The sequence below is a fragment of the Cygnus atratus genome, chromosome 5 (genome assembly GCF_013377495.2).
Source record: "Cygnus atratus isolate AKBS03 ecotype Queensland, Australia chromosome 5, CAtr_DNAZoo_HiC_assembly, whole genome shotgun sequence".
In the NCBI taxonomy this organism is placed as follows: Eukaryota; Metazoa; Chordata; class Aves; order Anseriformes; family Anatidae; genus Cygnus; species Cygnus atratus.
In genome coordinates this window covers 19,605,583-19,624,674 of record NC_066366.1, presented here as the reverse complement: position 1 = coordinate 19,624,674, position 19,092 = coordinate 19,605,583, and the positions used below count along the sequence as shown (strand labels likewise).

The 19,092-nt window shown below is 54.8% G+C and overlaps 1 protein-coding gene across 6 annotated transcripts in view; it reads right to left on the bottom strand.

The window, feature by feature from the left end:
• SLC25A22 (solute carrier family 25 member 22) overlaps positions 1-17,336 on the bottom strand; it is a 46,637-nt gene extending 29,301 nt beyond the window's left edge. Inside the window, exon 1 of one of the 6 annotated variants that reach the window (XM_035552313.2) lies at positions 17,194-17,336. The gene's annotated coding sequence lies outside the window, so the exon portion shown is untranslated. Of the gene's footprint in view, positions 1-3,084; positions 3,221-3,833; positions 4,732-10,687; positions 11,020-16,819 lie in introns of those variants that run through there. The other 5 variants (XM_035552314.2, XM_035552312.2, XM_035552318.2 and 2 more) reach the window with 5 other exon arrangements.
• Between the last annotated feature and the right edge of the window lie 1,756 nt (positions 17,337-19,092).

Genomic DNA, 19,092 nt, shown 5'->3' with positions numbered 1-19,092 from the left:
CACACGTCTCTTACTGTAAAATTTTTAGTGACACAGCGAGACAAGGCCAGAGCGCAGCAGCAGCAGAAATTCAGGCCCAGCATGTTGCTCGAATACAGCAGGAGGCTCCAGCCTGTGGTCTGCAGAGACCTGCAAATCCACGCCCTGATTCACGGGGATCTTGAAAAAAGCAGCTACGGAGCACCTAATCCGTACGCAGACACAATAAACGAGCTATGGGGAAGCCCCCAGAGGCAATGGTTATCGAAATTCAGTTTACCACGGCCAATGTTATTTAGCAGTTGGAGCAACAAGTGGAAGCAGAAGCTGACTGACAGCTACCGAAGCAGCCCAGACATGACCATGCTGGTACTCAGGCAAGTTCACAGCTCGGACATCTTGAGATGACGGAAGTGCTTGCTTGTTGCCAGTGATCCCCCTTCCAAGCGCTGCTTGAGAAATCGTGTAGTCATGCATTGAACTGGTGTGATTCAGACACACTTTCAACCCATCTCACTCCGGAGCAGTTCTCCATGCCAGCTTTTATGAAATTACAGCTTCGGGGAAACACGGCGTTAGCTGGAGAAAGAGCACAAACGAACTGAGAAGCTGGAGTGTGGAAGATCAGAGACGGAGCAGGGAAAAGAAGCAAGAACTTGTATGAAATCTGTCCTTTTCACTGTTCTGTGGTGGCCTTGTCCGTAAAGAAAAGGCAGACCCGGAGCCTGATGGCGCAGCCAGACCACTCCTCTGATCTGGAAGGACTCGCAGCACCCTGGGAAACAAAGTGGTGCAAAGCCCTCACTTGGGTGCTCTGCCAAGAGACTGGCAGAGTAGAAAAAAGGTACAAAGCAGTAACTAAAAACTACCAACCAAGGAGCCCAAGGGAAAATCAGGGTTGGATTCGAGCTCGCTCAGTAGGAACGAGGCAAACAGCGCAGAGCTGAGGACCTGGGGTGTGAAAGGGCCCATTCATTCCCCACGGGCAACAAAACCCGGGCTCCTGGCTCTCAGCAGATTGCTCTCCTCTGAAAGAACAGGCCTTCAGCAGCCCTGCTGGGAAAAAAAAAAAAAAGCATCTTTTCTGGCCAATTCCTGGCATTACCTCATCAGAGCACCACCTACGCACCCACGGAGCTGCTCCTGTCCAACGCCTTGCAGCGTGTCCTCCTGGGCTGGTGCCAGACCCGAGGCTGCAGAGGGGCCGTACCGCAAGGGCTGTAAATTCAGCCCTGTCCCTCCCAGCCCAGCAGCCAGCGAGGGGCTCCTGGGTCGGTGCCGACACACGGCGGCTCCCGCAGCACGAGGGAAGACGGATGAAGTCGGCGTGTTAAACTCAGCCAGGTCGAGGCCGCTCCTTCCTTCTCCAAATTCACCCGAGCCAGGGAACAGCCAGAGAAGGGAGGGGAAAAACGAGCCGAGCTGCTGCAGACGGCCTCTTGCGCATCCCTGTCACTCCTCGGAGATCTCCCACTTTTACTTTTCCTGTCGTGTCCCCCAGGACGGCCAGGTCCTCCAGCAGACAAAAGCCAGAGGAGCTCCTTCTCTCTGCTGGAGCCTGGGACCTGGTCCCCCGCCAGCTGCAGGGAGAGGGAGCATTACTGCAAGCGCGCCCCCTGCTCAATTCTGTCCAATTCCACAGGGTTCCCTTGCCCATCTGCCCGTAACAGCCTCGTCTTCTCACTGGTGCTCCTGCACAAGCTCACGACGACAGGGACCCCTGCTCGCTGTAGAGAACGTGGCCCGTAATTACTGCAAGCAGGGGAGAAGAAATGCAGGAAACCTCTGCGTGTGTGCTGATCTCAGGTGAAAGGAGCCCCCAAAACGCACAACTCACTGCTTGTAGAAACAGCCCAGGCTCTCGCCATCCCGTGTGCGGGAACAGGGCTCTACAGCATCGCCCTGGGCTTGCAGGCTGCGTCACGCCAGGCTGGTGGAGCACAAAGCGGTGTTCGCTCCCCCAAAACCTGCACCCCGCGGAGAGGAAAGCTGGTGGCGAGTGTCCTGGCAGCGTCCCACAGGACCTAGCTGGGCTCTGTGCGTGGCGAGACGCAGAGCCCCGAAAGGGGCTGGGGACTGCAGCGCTGCGGAGAATGGGAGGCTGGCTCTGCAGCGAACTCGCACGGAGAGCTTCCCTCCATCTACCGCGCCTGCTGCTAATTCCCTTCGCAGCCCTGCTCATTACTAAAAACACAACACAATAAAAGGGAACCGCACGCGCGTATACCTTGCCCAAATTCCCTCCATCCTGCCCGATCCTGAGTCACCGCCAGCCATTAACTGTTGCCATGCACTGAGGAGGACACGGTTATTAAATTAATAGGGGCTGCTTAACCTGGCTACAAATATACACGAGTTCTTTGTGCCTTAGTGAGCTAATAAGGCATGTGCTAATTACATTAATTCAAACAAGCCCAGTGTGCCCCGAGGGCAAAGGGAGAGAAGGCTGCAACAAACCCAGGCTCTTTCATAATAGCTGTGCGAGAGGGGAAGGTACTTGCCTTGACAAGGCTTTAGGAGGAGCAGCACAGCAGCGCTGCGGCTCGCGCCCTACGGCTCGCTCGGCCCTGCTGCCTGGCTATCGGGCAAAAAGCCCGGCTCCTTCACCCAGCCCTGGGTGCAACGAGGGAAACGGGATCCCCTCTCCAAAGGGCCAGCTGGCTCGGCCCTTCCTCCCTCCGTCACGGCGGTGTGGAGCACGTCACCAGCCTCGGGGTGACACCGTGCCATCTGGGGGCCCCTTGCAGCGGGGCCAGCGGGCTGCAAAGCCACGCAGCGTCCCGCCGGGTGCTGCTCCCTGCACAGCCCTGGCTCTGCCACCCCCCTGCAGGCAGGAGGGTGCTGGCCGGACAGACGGCGAGGAAGCTGTACGGACACCGCCGGCTGAGCAAGCCAGCCGGCGACGGGGTCGGGCAGGGGGAAGCGTGCTCCCCTCCCGTGACCGAACAGAAACGGATCCTTCCGAAAGGGGAAGAGGCAGGGGAAGAGTGCGGCGGGGAGACGGGGAAGGAGGGCAGGAAGGGCAGACGCACGATCCCGGCCAGGCTGGGCTATGCACGGAAAGGAGCCCCCCGCTCGCCAGCCCCCGAGAAGCGGGTCCCTCACCTCTGCCATGACCGGCGAGGAGCCCTCCTCGGTGCCGGCTCGCGCTGCGGTGCCTGCCTCCTGGCACACGAGGCAGGGAGAGGAAGAGGAAGAGGAAGAGGAGAGGAAGTCGCTCGTATTTCTTTGCATCTCCAGGGACACGTGCTCACCGAGCACTTTGCAAAGCATGCGCACGTTCCTGCTAGGGGACACTAGGGGACCGTGACAGAGCAAAGCAGGAGAGGGGTTTTTTCCCCCTCTGCTCCCACTTCTTCCTACAGCACGTGCGTCGGGCAGTACGCAGAGCTGTCCCCAGGAGGCCCCAAAGCAATCACCTTTCTCCAGCAGCAAGGACCACGCCGTGGGAACTGCGCAGCGTTTTAAAGATGCTTACTCTCCCCGAAGACAGCATCTCCTACCAGGCAGCCCGAGGGATCCAGGGCCGCAGTACAACGCGGTTCATCCCCTACACAGAGCCATGGGTACAGGCCCCATGCAGCCTCGACAGTGAGCTGGCAGAGAAGATGCAAATATTTTCACAAGGAAACCATGCGAGGGGTTTTTAGCCCCTGGAAAGCGCATCTCTTTCAAGCCACGTCAGCCTCTTTCCCAGCAGAGGCTGCAGTTACTCAGTCACTGGCCCGGCACAAATCCATGACACTGCCAAAAAGGAGGGAGCTCTTCCTTCCCCCAGCAACCGGCCTGACTCCTTTCCGACCAGGCCTTTTCCCTGGCTCCCCACTGAAAAAAACAACAAACACAAAACTCACCGATGAACAGCAGGAAAATAGAACAAGAATCCCTTCTGGGAAGCCCGGGATGCGAGCGCTTCTGGGTGCCGAACAAAATGCTTTAAAAGACCTAGAGCCTTGTGGGGGCTGTGGGACAACTGACAGGTGTCACTCCCCAAAGAGGGCTCCTCTGTGCGAGCCCGCAGACACTGGTGTGCAGCCTTCAAGCTCCGCCGCGACTGCGTGGCTGCTACCTTCTGCACCAGAGATGGGTGTGGAGAGCAAACAGGCTAACACAAGGATATTCTCCCAGCTTCCCAAACGCTTTGCGACAGCAGGTGGAGACCTTTCCGACGAAGGCAGCATATGTCCTCACCTCCCACTGCTGAAGGCAGGCTGTGACTAATGCTCCCCAAACACTCCAAGTGCCAGCTAAACGTCACGTTGATCAATGCTCCTCGCCTCTCAGCCACAGCGGTGCAGGACAGCCCTCCCAGGACACCGCTGCCGTTGCTGCCCGTCCCTCTGCTGTACCGGTGCATGAATATACCTGCTCTGCTCCTGCAGCACAAAGCACGTTTTTCTCCTCCCGTCTCAGCTGCTTGCTTACGCCAAAGCTGTTGGGAGCACAACAAAATGGTTCCTTGCTCGACACGCGTCAGCAGCCCCGCACGGGTCACGTTGCTCCTGCAGAGGTTAGCAGCTCCTCGGAGAAACTTCTACGTGCTCGGCGACGAGCAGGAGAATTGCCAAGGGGACTGCAACTGCTGTCTGACAGCTCCGGAGTCTGCGGCGTGATCCATCCATCGGCTCCCTCCTCGCCCAGGGTGCTGTGAATCAGCAGAGACTCCAGCAGGCTGCAAGGCAGGCGAGGAGCTCCCAGCAGGGAGAGAATATATATTTAGGAGGCTCCAGACAAATAAAAACACACGCGGTCCTGCTCACCAGCTCGCCGGCACAGCACAGAAAGAGACAGGTAATACAAGAAAGGAAAAAGAGGGACGGGGGTAAAAAGAAAAACCAACAAAGTCAGTCAAACTTGGAAAGTCATTCTCTGGGTATTAAATGGTCCCGGGGCAGGACCGACGTGGGCTGTGGGTGTCAGCACCCACTTTTGGTACCAGTTCCAGCGGTGCAAGCCACCTTCCCCTCCCACAGCAGCGGGCACAGCTCGCCTCTGCCGCTGGAGCCCGGCAAGCGGGCGCAGACCTGGCCACGGGTCAGCAGGAGCTCGGCTCCTGCAGGAGAGAGGCTTGGCAGAGCGGCAGCGCCTGAGTCAGCAGCAGGCAGCTGCCTCCCGAGCACGTCCCGGCCGCGGGAGCGGGCTGCTCAGCCCTCCCGGGAGCGCGGCACGCCGGGGAGCGCACCCACCCACCGCCTGGCGTCTCTTGCCACCCCCGCCAAAGCCAGAGGCAGGCCGTCTGTCGGAGCGCGGCTGCGAATCGTCCCTCCCTCGGGAAGGGCCCGGGGCTGGGCTGCGTTATTCATACTGCAGCTGGCATGTCTGTCGGGCTCATCGCTTCGGTGCCCGAGCTATTCCCTTCGAGCTCGCCGTTAGTTTTGGAGAACCAGAGCGGGGCATCACTAAACCTTCCTGTTACGTTTTCTGCGAAAAATGGTATCAAGGAGACAACAGCCGCCCACGTGCGTACAGTGAGCTGCTAACAAAGCAAGCGGGACAGCTCAGGGAAGGGGATTCAGGCCAACGCAACGTGTTTTATGTCCTTTAGAAGAATTGCTACCCTTACAAAATAGCCTTCATAAACAACAGCTGTTCCCGAAGGACGAGATGAACCAACAAGTGTTGCTGTTGCCTTACAGAGAAGAGCTCAGCTTACCCAGGACGTGGACAAGGAAGCTGTCCCCGTGCTTGGGAAGACTGACATAAAACGAAACAGGAAAATGAAGGGCCCAGGAGAGAGCACTCATGATGTCGGATCACACCTTCTGCAGCAGCTGCCATTGCAACTGCATACACGAGGCAAAACCCTGCGAGTGCTGCTGCTCCCGCTTGCTTGCGGGCTACAGGGGCAGACGGACATTTTGCCATTCATCCAAGGTCACGCTCTGAGTCTGTGGCAAAGGAGAAAGCAGCACCCAAACTCACGGTTAGCGCCTGAAATACCCAGTCCCAAAACCACACTTCCTTTTTTGTTTCTGAAATCAAGAGCTCCAGCCATGGAGCCAGCCCCCAGGTAGGGCAGGCACAGCCCAGCACTGGCTTTGATGGGACTTGGGGCATCTCCAGCTGCTCAAATTCGTGTGATTCTGGCAAATTAATCTCTAAATTAAAAAATAATAATAATACAATCAATAAATGCCACACAGCCAGGAAAGAAACGAAATCCAGACAGCTCTGCTGGTACGCCACACACCAGCAGCGGCGCCAAAGGAAGGCGCACGACACAAGGAGACTTGACGAGGCATCGCCACCCACCCGCACCAGCACCACTAAAATGAGAACAAGAGCTGATTATGAAAAGGTTTAACAAAACAAACACAAAATTGCGTTCCTGGGAGTAGTTCAGTACGGGCTGCATTCAATCAAGATCAACACAGACCTCACAAATTAAACAAACAGCATCCCATCACATTTCCTCTGACACTAAGAATAAGCATTCCTGCCCGGGTGCCTTTCCCTTTCTCCAGCAAATAATCTCCATGTGGGCAGCCCTCGTAAGAGAGCAAGTATGCAAAGCTTTTTTATTTGCAGATGCGTAAGAGGAAACTGCCAGACAGAAATCCAAACCACCCAGGGTGGCAAGGTCTTTTCATTGGGTTTATTTGGGTTTTTCCCTTGTTTTCTAAAGCTTTTGCGCCCCTGTTAATCTATCCTAATAACTGGAACTACCCAGCAAGCCATACCGCAAGGTTACAGCAACACCCTCTGCACAGCGGGTGCTCAGCCCACTCCTCCTTCACCCTTCCTTTGTGCTTGAAGGCAAACAGAAGGGGATAGGAGAAACTGATTTCTGCAATGCTGGCGTTCTTGGGAAACGCACCGTAAAACAGACGTACTGCGTGTGGCGTGTGCCAGAGTCAGAAAGAAATATAACACGCTGGCTTGCACAGGCAGCATCTGTAGCTCGTGCACTGCTACGCTTCCAATTCTCTCACCTTCTCGTAGTGCAGATATCTGGGTATTTCTAAGGAAGCTCAAATGTGCAAACATTGTGCAAAACACAAATGTGCATCAGAGCAGGCTTTTGCATTTCCCCACGATGCAGTGGTAAGGCATCAGGTGACGCGTACACAGACGGAAAGGAAAGAACCAGTCCTTACGTCCCTGCAAGAGCAGGAGGCAGGACTCGGAGACAGAGAGATCCCTCCCCATCCTGCAATCTACTGGATTTGTTGCAAACCATTAGGATTAAATAAGATTCAAACCTGGGAGCAGAGTTAAGGCTGTGCAGGCAGCTGGGACATAACCATGTCCGCCTGAAAGCCTAACAGGACATTGACAAACTTGTAAGGGACAGACTTGAAGAGGCCCCGTGCCCAGGCTTTCCCCGTAGCCTGAGGGCTCGCACATGATGATCTGACCTCAGCTGGTGCAAACCGAATTTGCTGCACTGCCTCTGCCAGAACTACCTCAATTTACTGCAGCCAAGGGCCACGGCGCACGGCTCTGGGACACCACTGACCAGCCAGCAGATGTGTGGAAACTTCCTCCTGGGGAAAAACAAAACAAAAGCACGCAAAAAACAAAACAAAAACAAAACACAAACAAACAGAAAAACGACAGAAAAAAAATCTGATAAAAGGACAGCCAGGAAGAAGGCAGGCTTAGGAGAAATGCCTATCTGCTCTGAAGCAGCCCAGAAAAGGGGGACTTGCAGAAGGCCCCTTGATGGTGTATTTGCACCCTGCTATAATATACATGAGCTGCAGCCAGCAGGATCACAAGGAAGCTCATTTGTCCCAGCCATTCCAAACCTGGTTTGGTTACACCTCATCTCCCCAGCACGGGATCTCTTAACAACCGAACAAAAATATTTTGCATTTTTCCCCTCTTCCTTCAGCCCTGGGGCCTAGTTCAAAGCTCTTTTATGTCGTTCTGGCAGCACAGCATGCTTCTAGGCAGATAGAAACAGCCCAATAAAAGATACACTCTGTGCAGTGGATCTTGCTGGCACTGGAAAGTTAGCAGGGCAAAAGTTTTGCAGTTCCCTGCCCAGGTTAGCTCAGGGATCAAGTGACAAAAGAAAGCGCTGCGCTGCAGCAAGGCAGACCTGCTGTGGGCCGGCACCGAGGGGCACTCAAGTGCCTTTGCAGACACATTCAGTGCTGCTAAACTTCTCGCCACGCAACCAGCCGCCCTCGCCTTTCACCCCAAATATTTCACAAGGGCACACTGCCTTTCAGCAGCTACGGTGAGTTTGGCAATTGCTCTCCCACAGCATTATGCTTCCAAAAGACACGGAGAGGGGTGAAAGAGATGCTTCAGAGGTTTGCCAGCATTTGTGGAACAAGTGTCCCCCAGCCCAGCGCACAGCTGGCTCCTGCCAGGGAGGACCGAAAGGGAAGACAAGGCAGTGCTACACCACACCTAGGCGCTCCTTGCTGAGAAAGTATTAGTCACATTAGTCACTCCAGAGTGTCAAGGGATCATTAATTATTTTCACAGCATTGTGCAGTCATCACACACCTAGATCTGGCTTCACTCCTCACGGAAAATCTGTTCTTAGAGGAATCTGTAGATTGGTTCCCTCATCAGGAACATGAGCTCCAAACACAGCGCAGTGTTTTCACATCTACTTTTCCCCCTAAAAATGCTGCTGCCCTAATCCAGAAGAGCTCTCCCTCCCAATATTTCACAATTTTTGGCACGAAGACAGTTACGTAAGAACAACTATGCAGGCACATGAAACGCTCACAGCTCCTAAGCGAAAATTTCCCTCTCGTGGCACCCTCATTGGAGCACAGCTCCAAAAAACGCCCTGAGTCACATGGCTCCCAGGCTCTGAGGGCACACCAAACCCCAGCAGCTCCTTCTCCATCCCTCGTCTCCATCACACCTTTACCCTGCCAGAATCCTACAACACAAAACATGAAGCACAAGTGAGCAGGGGACTGCTCCTACATATACATGTTGCTGTCACCTTGGCCAGCCAGGGTCAGGTAGGTGTTTCCCCCTGTCTTCTCCACTAACGTCTCTCTTGGCAGGAAAAGGGGAGCATATGACCCTGCCAGGCTGTCAACGATTTCTACCTCCTTGTAACTTAACACTGCACACTATCCCTTCTTAAAATGGCAGCAGGAGGATCGCACAGGGCTCTGGCATCTTAGTAAGACATTAACAAGATTGTTGGGCGTCAAACAAGACAGCAGGCTTTCCTTCAGAGCTGTGCCGTGCTCCAATTTACGATGCAGGTTTGCTCCATATTCCAACTCGGCCATCCACCTCCTGCCAAAATACAACGTGCCTCAGCATGATGGGCTTCCTGGAAACAAACGAGCCCAAGGGCACAGCACCGGGAGAAAAACTGTACCTGCACGAATGACAACAAGAAGTAGCAGTACACGATTCAAAATCCTGCAGGCATAAATCCTCTTTAAATACTGGTGTTTGTTTTCTGGTGAAGAGGTTTAAGTATCTCCCTACATCAGGCCTCCTCTATACCTTATAACAGCTTATAACGGCCTGGAAAGCAAAACACAAGCTGCGGCTAAGAAGACAACCGCCATCCAAGCCCCACATGATATATTGTTATCAGCCAAGTACCACTCTAGTTTGATTGCCTTTTGCTTCCCATTGCCAAGAAGTGAGTTTAAGAGGCGAGCCCCAATGGCTTGCAGTGATCGAAATCACTGCAGATAGCGTCCCGGCGGCAGCAGCCACACCACGACAGGTCATCCTAATGGCAGCGAGTGTCGCGGGGATGAAGGCCCCTTCACCTGAGGTGCTACGTAAAAACAGGTGATGCCGACAGCCCCTGCTCCACCTGGCCAGAGCGCTTATATTTTTGAGGAATTCAAATAAACAAAGATTTTGGGACAAATAAACACAGTCCTGCCCTGATGTCTGCTAGACTCTGACAGCCCGACAAGATGTAGAAACCCCAAGCTGTGCACCCCTGCAGGAGACAGGCCCGGGGCACTGGAAAATCCCATTTCCACGACTGTGTCCTCGCCCAGCAGGAGGCCGGCAGCTCTGCGGGGCGCAGCGACAGCGGAGAGGATGCTTGGGGTCTTCCCATCCCAGGGTGACCTTGAGGAAACCCCGAAACCCACCTGCATTTCCAGGCTGCCCATCCCCGCAGGGAAGAGCACGATAACCTTGACCCACCTCCACCAGGCGCGGAGCTGGCTTAGGAGAGCCTGGCAGGATCCCGGCGGCACCCAGGCTGCCCGTCCTCCTTGCTCATGCGGCAGCAGACGCTACAACCCTACAAACCGCCCCAGAAGGAAGCCGGGGAGACAGACACGAGTGGCTTTGGATGGCAAACAGCGGCGGCCACGGGGCTCTTGGGGCACAGCTCCAACCGCACACGTGTCGCCCGCAATTCTCAGGCGCGGGCAAGCGGAGGACGGGGCACGTCGCCACCGTCCCCAACGCCCACCAAGGGCGACCCCAGCACCGTGGGGAGGTCCGAGCAAGCCTGGGGGACCTCGGGACGATCTCCCCAAATTGGGTTTCGCCCCACATGTGCCTCCGGCCCCACATTTAGCACAGGGACCCGCACCCCTGGGATGAGGGGGGCGGTGGCACCCCTCGCGGTGCGTCCCGGGGGGCAGCTTACAGCCCCGGGGCTGGGGGGGGGGGAAGGAGGGGACAGGGGAGGCCGCAGCCCCGCGATGAGGAGGAGAAAGAAGGGATCGGGGCAGCAGCGGGGGGGGACGAGACGGGGAGCGGGGGGCGAGGAGGGCGCTGGGGCTTCGCCCGCACTTACCGGGCCGGGCGGCGGCGGCTCCCGCCGGGGCCGGAGGCCGGTGCGGAGCGGGGTGCGGAGCTCCTGTCCGGCGGCTCGGCTCGGCTCGGCTCGGCTCAGCTCTGCCCTCTGTGGCCGTGCTCGGTGCAGGAAAAGCGCCGGGCCCTTCCCCACCCGCCGCGTCGCCGTAGCAACACGGGCCCGGGGCCCGGAGCGGGCCGCGGCTTCCGTTCTTCCTCCCTCCCGGGAAGGGGCTGTGGGGATCCTGCAGGCTCTGTCGGCCACGAGCAGCCCCCCCAAAAATATATTCCCTGAGGGATTTCACGGCAAATTGCTTAAAACAGGGGGGGAGTGATCAGCGCCGGCCTCCCCGGGGAGGAGCCTGGCCCCGCGGCATCGGTTCCTGTGGCATCGGTCCCCTGAATCCGACTCCGTCCGAGGACTCCAGACCCAACAGCACCCACAGACTGAACCTAATCTCTGAAAAACAGGCATTTTTCTCTCAAAAAAACCCTCCTGGCCATCCTTGCCCCTATTAAATGGCTGGTGGTGTGCCCACCAAACCCACCAGTCCGTCATCTTGCTACCTGGAGAGCATCCTTCCAGCCCCGGTAAAATAACAAGCAAAACCCCCAAAACTTGCTGTTATCTACAAAATAAAGGCCAAGCTGGTTGTCATCACATGGGTGATGATATTTTGTCCCTTGCTGAGCATGGTTGCCCAGCTGTAACATCTCCAGGCCACATGCAGGCATTGTTTTCACATTTTTATAAGCTCAGGACAGTATCGGGGATGTGCAAAGGGGCTGAGAAGAGCCCCTCACTCCGCCAGCAGCAGGTGACACCCTACATGTCCCAGCCAGCAGCCACCAAGGGGCCTTACCCCTCTTTTAACAATTAATTCAATTTTCCTGTGGCTCCCCCAAGCACTAGCTCTGCCAAAACACCCAAGGCGGTGTGCGGAAAGCGCCATTTTCTGTTGTTTTTGCCCAGTTTTTGCACTGGAACAGATGGATTCTGATTTTCTCACTTCTGCAAATTGGGAACGACACCTCTGATGGGCACTGAGGAGGCGGAAAGGGCTGCGGCACCGTCATGCAAGCACACACGTGCAACGCAGTGGGGAGACTGGAGCAATCCCAGCCACGATCAGGCCTCCTGGTTTGGGGTGGCCCCACAGCTGGCCAGCAGAAAGCAGATGGGGTTTTGGAAAGACAGCTCGTGTCTGGCAAAGGGGATCGCTTTTTTTAAGCAGAATTAAAAGGAAGGACACAGCGGGGTTTTAGCGTGGTATCTGATAGCAATATGCCTGTGCTATTCCAAGGATTTCAGACAACCAGGGGCCCAAAAACAAGAACTGGGCTCTGGGCTCCTCCAAAAACCGTTCCAGCCACACACAAATGCAGCCTGGGCCTCAAACCACCAGGTATGCAAGGAATAAGGAGCCGATGCATGCTTCAGGGTCAGGCTGGGTTTTCATGGAGATGAGCCACAGATGGAGAAACACTACACATGGGCTTCAAACCTGACCCTTTTACAAAACAAACAAACAAACAAACACCACAGAGACTACTTCAACAAGCTCTGGAAAATAACAGAGGAGACCAGGAGGACAGCAGCCGCCAGGCAGACCTCTGTGGCTCTTGGGATGACAGCCATAAAGAAGGGAGGATCTCCAGGGAACGCTTCTGTAATAGCATCGTTCACCTGGCACTACACCGTAAAGACACAGTGAGTTCACCTGCAGGAGGTGAGCAGGCTGGCAGAGCACTAATACACAGTTAGGGTGTGCAACAAATCAGAGATGATCAGAGAAGAGCAACTACAAGGATGGGGGAGCACATCAGGCTAACGAGAATGCTGCACACACACAAGTGGCAATTACACGGAGACGTGACGAACAGCCCAGACATGGCAGAGAGGTGCACGTGCCTGAAAATGAGAGGAGCCTGTTATCACAGTCAGACCTGCGACCCAAGGTGAGAAAAAGATGTTAACCAGGGGCTGGTGAAATATCACAAGCCAATGCTAATGAGCTGGATGTAGGTGAAAAAGCTCGTGCACTTTTCAGCCTGGGCTGGGAAAAGCACGAGAAAATGCAGCATTTGGTGGCTGGTGGTGGCAAAGCTCATTCCAGAAAGATGGTACCTGACCATTTGGCAGCTGGCTGGAGGGAGACCTGCACACCACAGGATTTTTTTGGCATGTATCAGCTGGGCATCCATCCCAGGGCCAAAATGCAGGTGTGTCCCCCACGTGCAGCCATGCTGGTGTGAGGGGACACAGAGCTGCTGGCCCATGGTGTGACTAAAGGGAACCCATCACCTGATGGAGGGGCATGGGCCGTTTTGTTCAGCCCGTGTCACACGACATGGGCCATGCCATGGGCAGGGAGCTACCAGCGTGGTCTGCGCAGCCCTGCAGCCTTGTCACCACCACAGGCAGCAAGGTGTGGGCAGCAGGCGGGATGGATGCTCCGGCGGGCACCGACACGGGGCTCTTCATGCTGCCTCCATCCCTAGCTGGTTTGCTTCAGTTAACAGCAGCAGGATCCGAGCAAGTTGTGTTAGGGGAATATAGTTAAAGACTTGTTTTCATAATGCTTCTGTGCCACCAGTGGCATCCCCCAGGGTCACCTCCAGGGGCTACAGAGCTGGGCAGAGAACAGCCAGGCATCTGGCCCTGCCTGTGCCTTCCTTGGGTCCCCATTCTGCCCTGATTTGCAAAGGCATCAGTAGGTTTCACATGGACAAAAGCCGAACTGAACTCAGTGTGGATAGCTGGGGACAGATTTTGCTATTTATCGTATCTTGCCATCCTGTAGATGGGCTGGTTGGACAGTGCTGTCCCCTGGCAAAGAAGAGGTTAATGCTGGTCAGCTTTAAGCTGAGTTTTAATAGGACTGCAAAATCACCCGTTTTTATTTTTGGTTCTGCTGCATAAGAACAACTGCTCTTTGTAACCTGCATGGAGCAAAGGACCCGCTTCCTCTGGCAGCCTTCAAGAGAGGGGATAAAAAAAAAAGCAGAGGAAGAGAATTCGCATTCAGCAAGTGCCAGGTTGTCAAGGTTTCCTGTGCTCTCAAACATAAATTTTTTTCTCCTGACAGAGCACAAGAAAAAATTTAAAACTGCTGGGTACAAAGTGGAGCTTCAAAAGCAGCAGCAGCCTGTGCTGTCTGATCTGCTACAAGGTGACCGGGCGAGATCGCAGCCACGGGCTCGCACCCCCTGCCCTTCCACACGTGGCGAGGAGCAGAGCTCAGGCCCTCCCGTGCAGAGAAACCCGCTGCGTGGCACGGTTCAGCCACCCAGAGAAGGGCAGGAAACGTTTCGTGTTTCTCTGCCCCATGCCTTTCCCCGTGCGGAATTGAGATCTCAAAATCCCGCATGGCTTGTCGGAGCGGAAAGCGAGGAAAACGTCAGCCTGGCTGACAGAGAGGATATGGGCTGTTTTGGTGCTGCTGAGGAAACGGGTCGAACGCAGTCTGCTGGCAGGGGAAGAGGCTTTCACGAGGTTGCATTTTTCAGCTTCCTTCCCCGTTTGCATTGCTTTCTATTTTAATAAATCACGGAGCGCCGGAGAAATCCCCAAGCGCGTGATGAGTGTGGGTATTAAACCGACACTAAAAAAGACAGATCTGACGAGCTTGGTCACCGCTGCCTTGGTGGCCACCCTGGACACGGTAATCAGAGTGCTGGTAGACAACTTAACCGATAACGGTTGGAGAGGCAGCAACGTACTATTAACACCAGTCAACATCATTTTCAGGAAGAATCAATCTCAAACAAGCTTGATCTCATTCTTCACTAGGATCATAGGATAGGCTGCCAGAGTTAACAGCACAGAGGTGATGTGAGAGGCATCCAGCATCCGACCGCTAAAAATACAGCGAAAGAGTATTAGCTGATTCAAAGATTAATTAAATGATTCACGGATTCAAAGCTGGCTGTCGGCTTGGACGCTGGGAATCACCCGGAAACCACTGAACCAGCAGGTCTGGTTTCATTTTTTGGTGTTGACACTCAACCTTACATCTACACCTTAACGAAAGGAGAGAGGAAGCGGATGCAGGTGGGGAGTGACTGGGGCACAGGAGGGGACAGCTCTGCCCCACGCCTGCCTCTGTCGTCCCCAAGAGCCCAAGACTGCCAGCGAGGATGGTCTGTCTGTTCCCATGGAGTGATGACTCCGTGGAGGGAGGCTGCAGCTGTATTTTTAGCAGCTGTTTGATTCAAATGCCTAACAAACAGCAGGAGGAAAGTCCCTGATGCTTGGACCACATAAGCGTTCCTCTCTAGCTGGCCAGCAAACCCTCCTGCCACCTCTGTCCAGCAAAAGCAGGGGGATCACAGCTCAGCATTGTTAGTCTCTGAAAAAGAAAAAAAAAACAAAAAAGCAAGCAGAAGGAATTTCAAGTTTCCATCACTGACCACAAAGAAGCCAAAAAAGGATAAAAATGGGATTTTTCTCCCCTTTGTTAAGCGACTTCTGGCGCTGGCAATGCCTCAGGACCTGACTCACACCTTGGCCCAGCTCCTGTAGCGTGCCCCGCAGGAACAGCTACCCCAAATAAGCATCTCTCCTTGCCTGGCATCCGTGGGTCACCACCCGAGGTGCCTGCCACCCCGTGACCCCATTCCCACACATCTCTCCCCGCTGTTTCCTGCAGCAGCGGTGCCTCGGTGCCTTTGGCCCCGCTCGGCAGCCGGGGCAGCCTCCCACACTCAGCACAGAGAGCACAAAGGCAACCAGTCTCCTGCCCTGCGCGTTTATCTCCCCGATAAAGGAGCCGGGCACTTTTGTTTATTGAGTGCTGATGAATGGAGCTGTCTTGGCTGCGAGATCGGCCGCCAGGTCCCACTCCAGGCCTGGCTGCTGGCAGGGAGCTGGCGGCTGCAGGCGCTTATTGCCACAAGAGCCTTTTGGCAGGGCTTAGCCCCTCATCCCGCTGAGAAATTGCCCCACAGCATCCCACAGGCCCCATCTGCCCCATTGCAGAGGCAGTGCCGGATTTATGGGGCGCAGCAGCCCAGAGAAGCATCGTGCTCTTCCTCCAGGGCATGCAGCTGAGCATTTGCAGATGGTTTAGTTTGCTCTGGGATTTTACCGTGCTCCCTTCTCTCCCCAGCTTACTTCTTCATCTGTCCTTCCAGCACGGGCACATAACTAAGAGAGCCCTACGGCCGCATTAACCCTCTTTGAAACACCTCTGCAGGGAGGGTTACAGCTTCCTCGGCACGCTGCCTCACCGAGAGCTGGGAAGATGCTGCCAGCCCTTTTGGAGCCGTGTTACTGAGGGACCCTGAGCTCCTTCCCCAGAAAGCTGATGGATCCATTTCTGACCGTCTCTGCCCTCCAGCCATCATCGCCGCGCAGCGGTTGTCAGAAAATATCTTGTTTAAGCAGCGGGATCTTCTTTTCTCTGCCTGGGCTGTGACCAAATCATCTGTCGTAATGGATTTTTGACGGTGTCTTCTTGCTTCTCTCAGCGCAGCAGGATCAGAGCCTCAGCAGGATCTTCTCCAGCCGCCTGCTCCTCGCCCTGCAGCAGCTGAAGGACACGCTCAGCCCCAGAGGCCAGCGACCTGCGTGGGAAGGGGCGCTGGCAGGGAGCAGCTCCAACCAGCGTCACAGCACCTGCTTGATCTCAGCTCCGTCCTCGGGGAGAAGCTGAGAATCACGAGGATTGCCTTTTTCTCCAACTCGGAGGGAAGAAATGCCAAAACATCTGTCCCTCTTCTGGACAGGTGTTACTGCTTTCAGAGGGAGGGTGAGCCTGCTAAAAGCAGCAGCAAGGAGAAGATCCGTACCTAAGCCCACATCCCCCCCCAGCCGTCCTGTTACAACTCCCCTCAGCCAGCTCGCCTGTCCTACTCGCTGCGATCTAAAGCTTCCCTTTATCAGAACAGCCGAGCATAATCAGAAGCCTAATCACCCAGGTTCATCAGTGGGGAGATAGGACCCTCCAGAGGGGCTGCAGCCACACCCTGCAGGAGCCCTGCTCTCTCCTGAACACGCAGAGCTGCTGTGTCTAAACCTGGTGTTGCTCAACACTTCCAGAAGACCGGGTCTGGCCCATGGCAGAGAGCTGGCAGAGCTGGAGCGGCTGGGACCTGCCCAGGGGTCCCCCAGAGCGCTGCGTGTCCTCACCTCCTGCTCACGGCCAGTGCTGGAAGACGCCTCCGGCTGCAGCTCTCTGCAGAGACGTTCGGTAAAATCAAGGCAGAGCAGATGTGTCCAAATTTAACGTGCCCAGGGTGGGAATCCTGCGTCTCCTCTGCCTTTGGATGGTGCCGCCTGCTTGTTACGGGTCACCACCGAAATCCTCCCGGCTCCGAGGAGGGGTGAAGGCAGCGGCCACCTCTGCCCGTGGTCTCCCCGTGTCCACGGGGAGGCTTCAGCAGAAGCCGAAGCGAGACTCGCAGCAACCCTCTTGCCCTTCCAGAGGAAGCAAGCAGGGATGTCTGACCCGCTCCCTCTGCCCGCTCCAGCTTTCCGCGTGCCCCATTGTCGCTCTTACTCACCTCCTGCCTGAGAAAGGCTTGGGAAGGCGCTCGGCTCGCTGTGCTCACTTGGCTTTCAGCGGATCGTTTTCCCACCAATTTACCCAATTACTTTCCGAACGCAACATTTATAGTTTGACCTCAAACATTTCACAGCAATGAGTCAGCTTTAGAACTATGCACAGCGGGGGGAAAAAAGTACTTCCTTTCGGCTTTTTTGGCAGGTGCTGTTGGACTATTTCATTTGCTGCCACCTAGTCGTGAAACAGCGGATGGCAACCACCTACTCAGTCTTAATTCCTTCCCAGGAGAATAAAAAATGCTCCGTGATATCCTTCTCTGAGCATCCCTCCTACCCTTTGCGCATTTCCCAGTTCCTCTGTCTCCTACCTGCAAAAGGCAAGAGCTGCTCCGGTGTTCAATGAGCAAATCGTGCAGAAGGATCCTATCCCGCCTTCCCAAAGCAACCGCCAGCACGGGTCGAAAACACAGGCCTACTGCGAGGCAGGAAGGGTAGAGGCAAAATTTTCCACCTTCACGATGCCTGCCTGGCTCCTACATTTCCCAGGCACAGAGCTTCTTCAAGGGAGCTGAGGTCTGGAGCGAGCATCAGACTCTCCCCATGGGTTTTCAGGCCACACAGATTTACAGGAAAATAAGAAGAAATTGTGTGCTTTAAGAACACACAATTTATTTCTGCGGAGTTCAGAACATGGACACGCATTTGTACCAAAGGCTGTTTGCTTTATTTGAACAACGTACAACTAATGAGGATGACGGGCTCACCTCAAGGCTCTGCCCCATACCTTTCCCAGTGAAAGCTGCTGTGATCCTCCTTTTGGGGGAAAACAGTGCATTTGAGGGGACTCGGATTTTCTTTCCCTTTTAAGAGCAGCATAACACGGTCAAGTATGGGCATGAAGAGAAACCGTATGGTACCGATCAGCAGGAAAACTTATCTACTGGTAGGGTAGCTTCTGTGCTCCCTCCTAGCAAGCTCTGCTGGGTCATGGCTGGACCAGCCAGTCCTCAAAACACCACAGCTATCACCTGTCCCTTAATAGAGCCGTCCGATGGTTCTGTGCTGCTTTGTAGCATTTTTGTCTGGCCAACAGCAGACAAACTGAGTGCAGCCCATGCGAGCTGACTGCCCCGTCCACATTCCCTTCAGGTCCTACACTGGGAATTGTACACCACTTCACTGTCGGGGCCGTGTCAAGCGTTTAAAACCCCTGCCTGGACACAGCCAGGCTTTGCCTGTGTTGTTTTCTAATTAACAAACTGATCTGAGCTTTGCTTAGGCTTTCATTCCTCACCAATTAATTTTATTAATGTTTAAGCCATGTATGGGCTGGAAGCATTTTATCTGGGTCTGTTAGCCCCTGGCGGCTAGAGGAGTGCTGCGATTAGCAGGAGCTGGAAGCAGAAGGCATGGCATGCATGGGAAATGCACTGTTCGAGGCCCTGGATCATGCTGCTGGAGGTCTGTAGGGCTATAGGAGGTGGAAGAGGGTCGGATTATGAGAGTTACAGAGATGTACACATTACAGCCAAAGAGGAGAAAAATAAGAACAATTTTCCCCTTTATTTTATTTTGACTGTCTCTGATGGCAGTCAATTTCAGGAATTGTAATCGGTTTGTGGAAGAAGAGAGGAAAATAGGAACCAAAGGATAAATGCCACATCTTTTTTTGCTGCTTCAGCCACATACTGCAATGTTACCAGCACTTCCCAGCCACAGCAACTACAGGTTTGAGAAGGAGTTACTGTGCCTCGAAGAGATTATCGATAAAGATAACGCGCCTGAAAATAGCATGCTTTCTGTTGACTCTCATCCAGCTCAAATATTTGATGCCAAGTCAGCTGAAGAAAAGAGCAGTGGGGCGGTTGCTCTGATTTTCCACAAGCACCTCCATATTC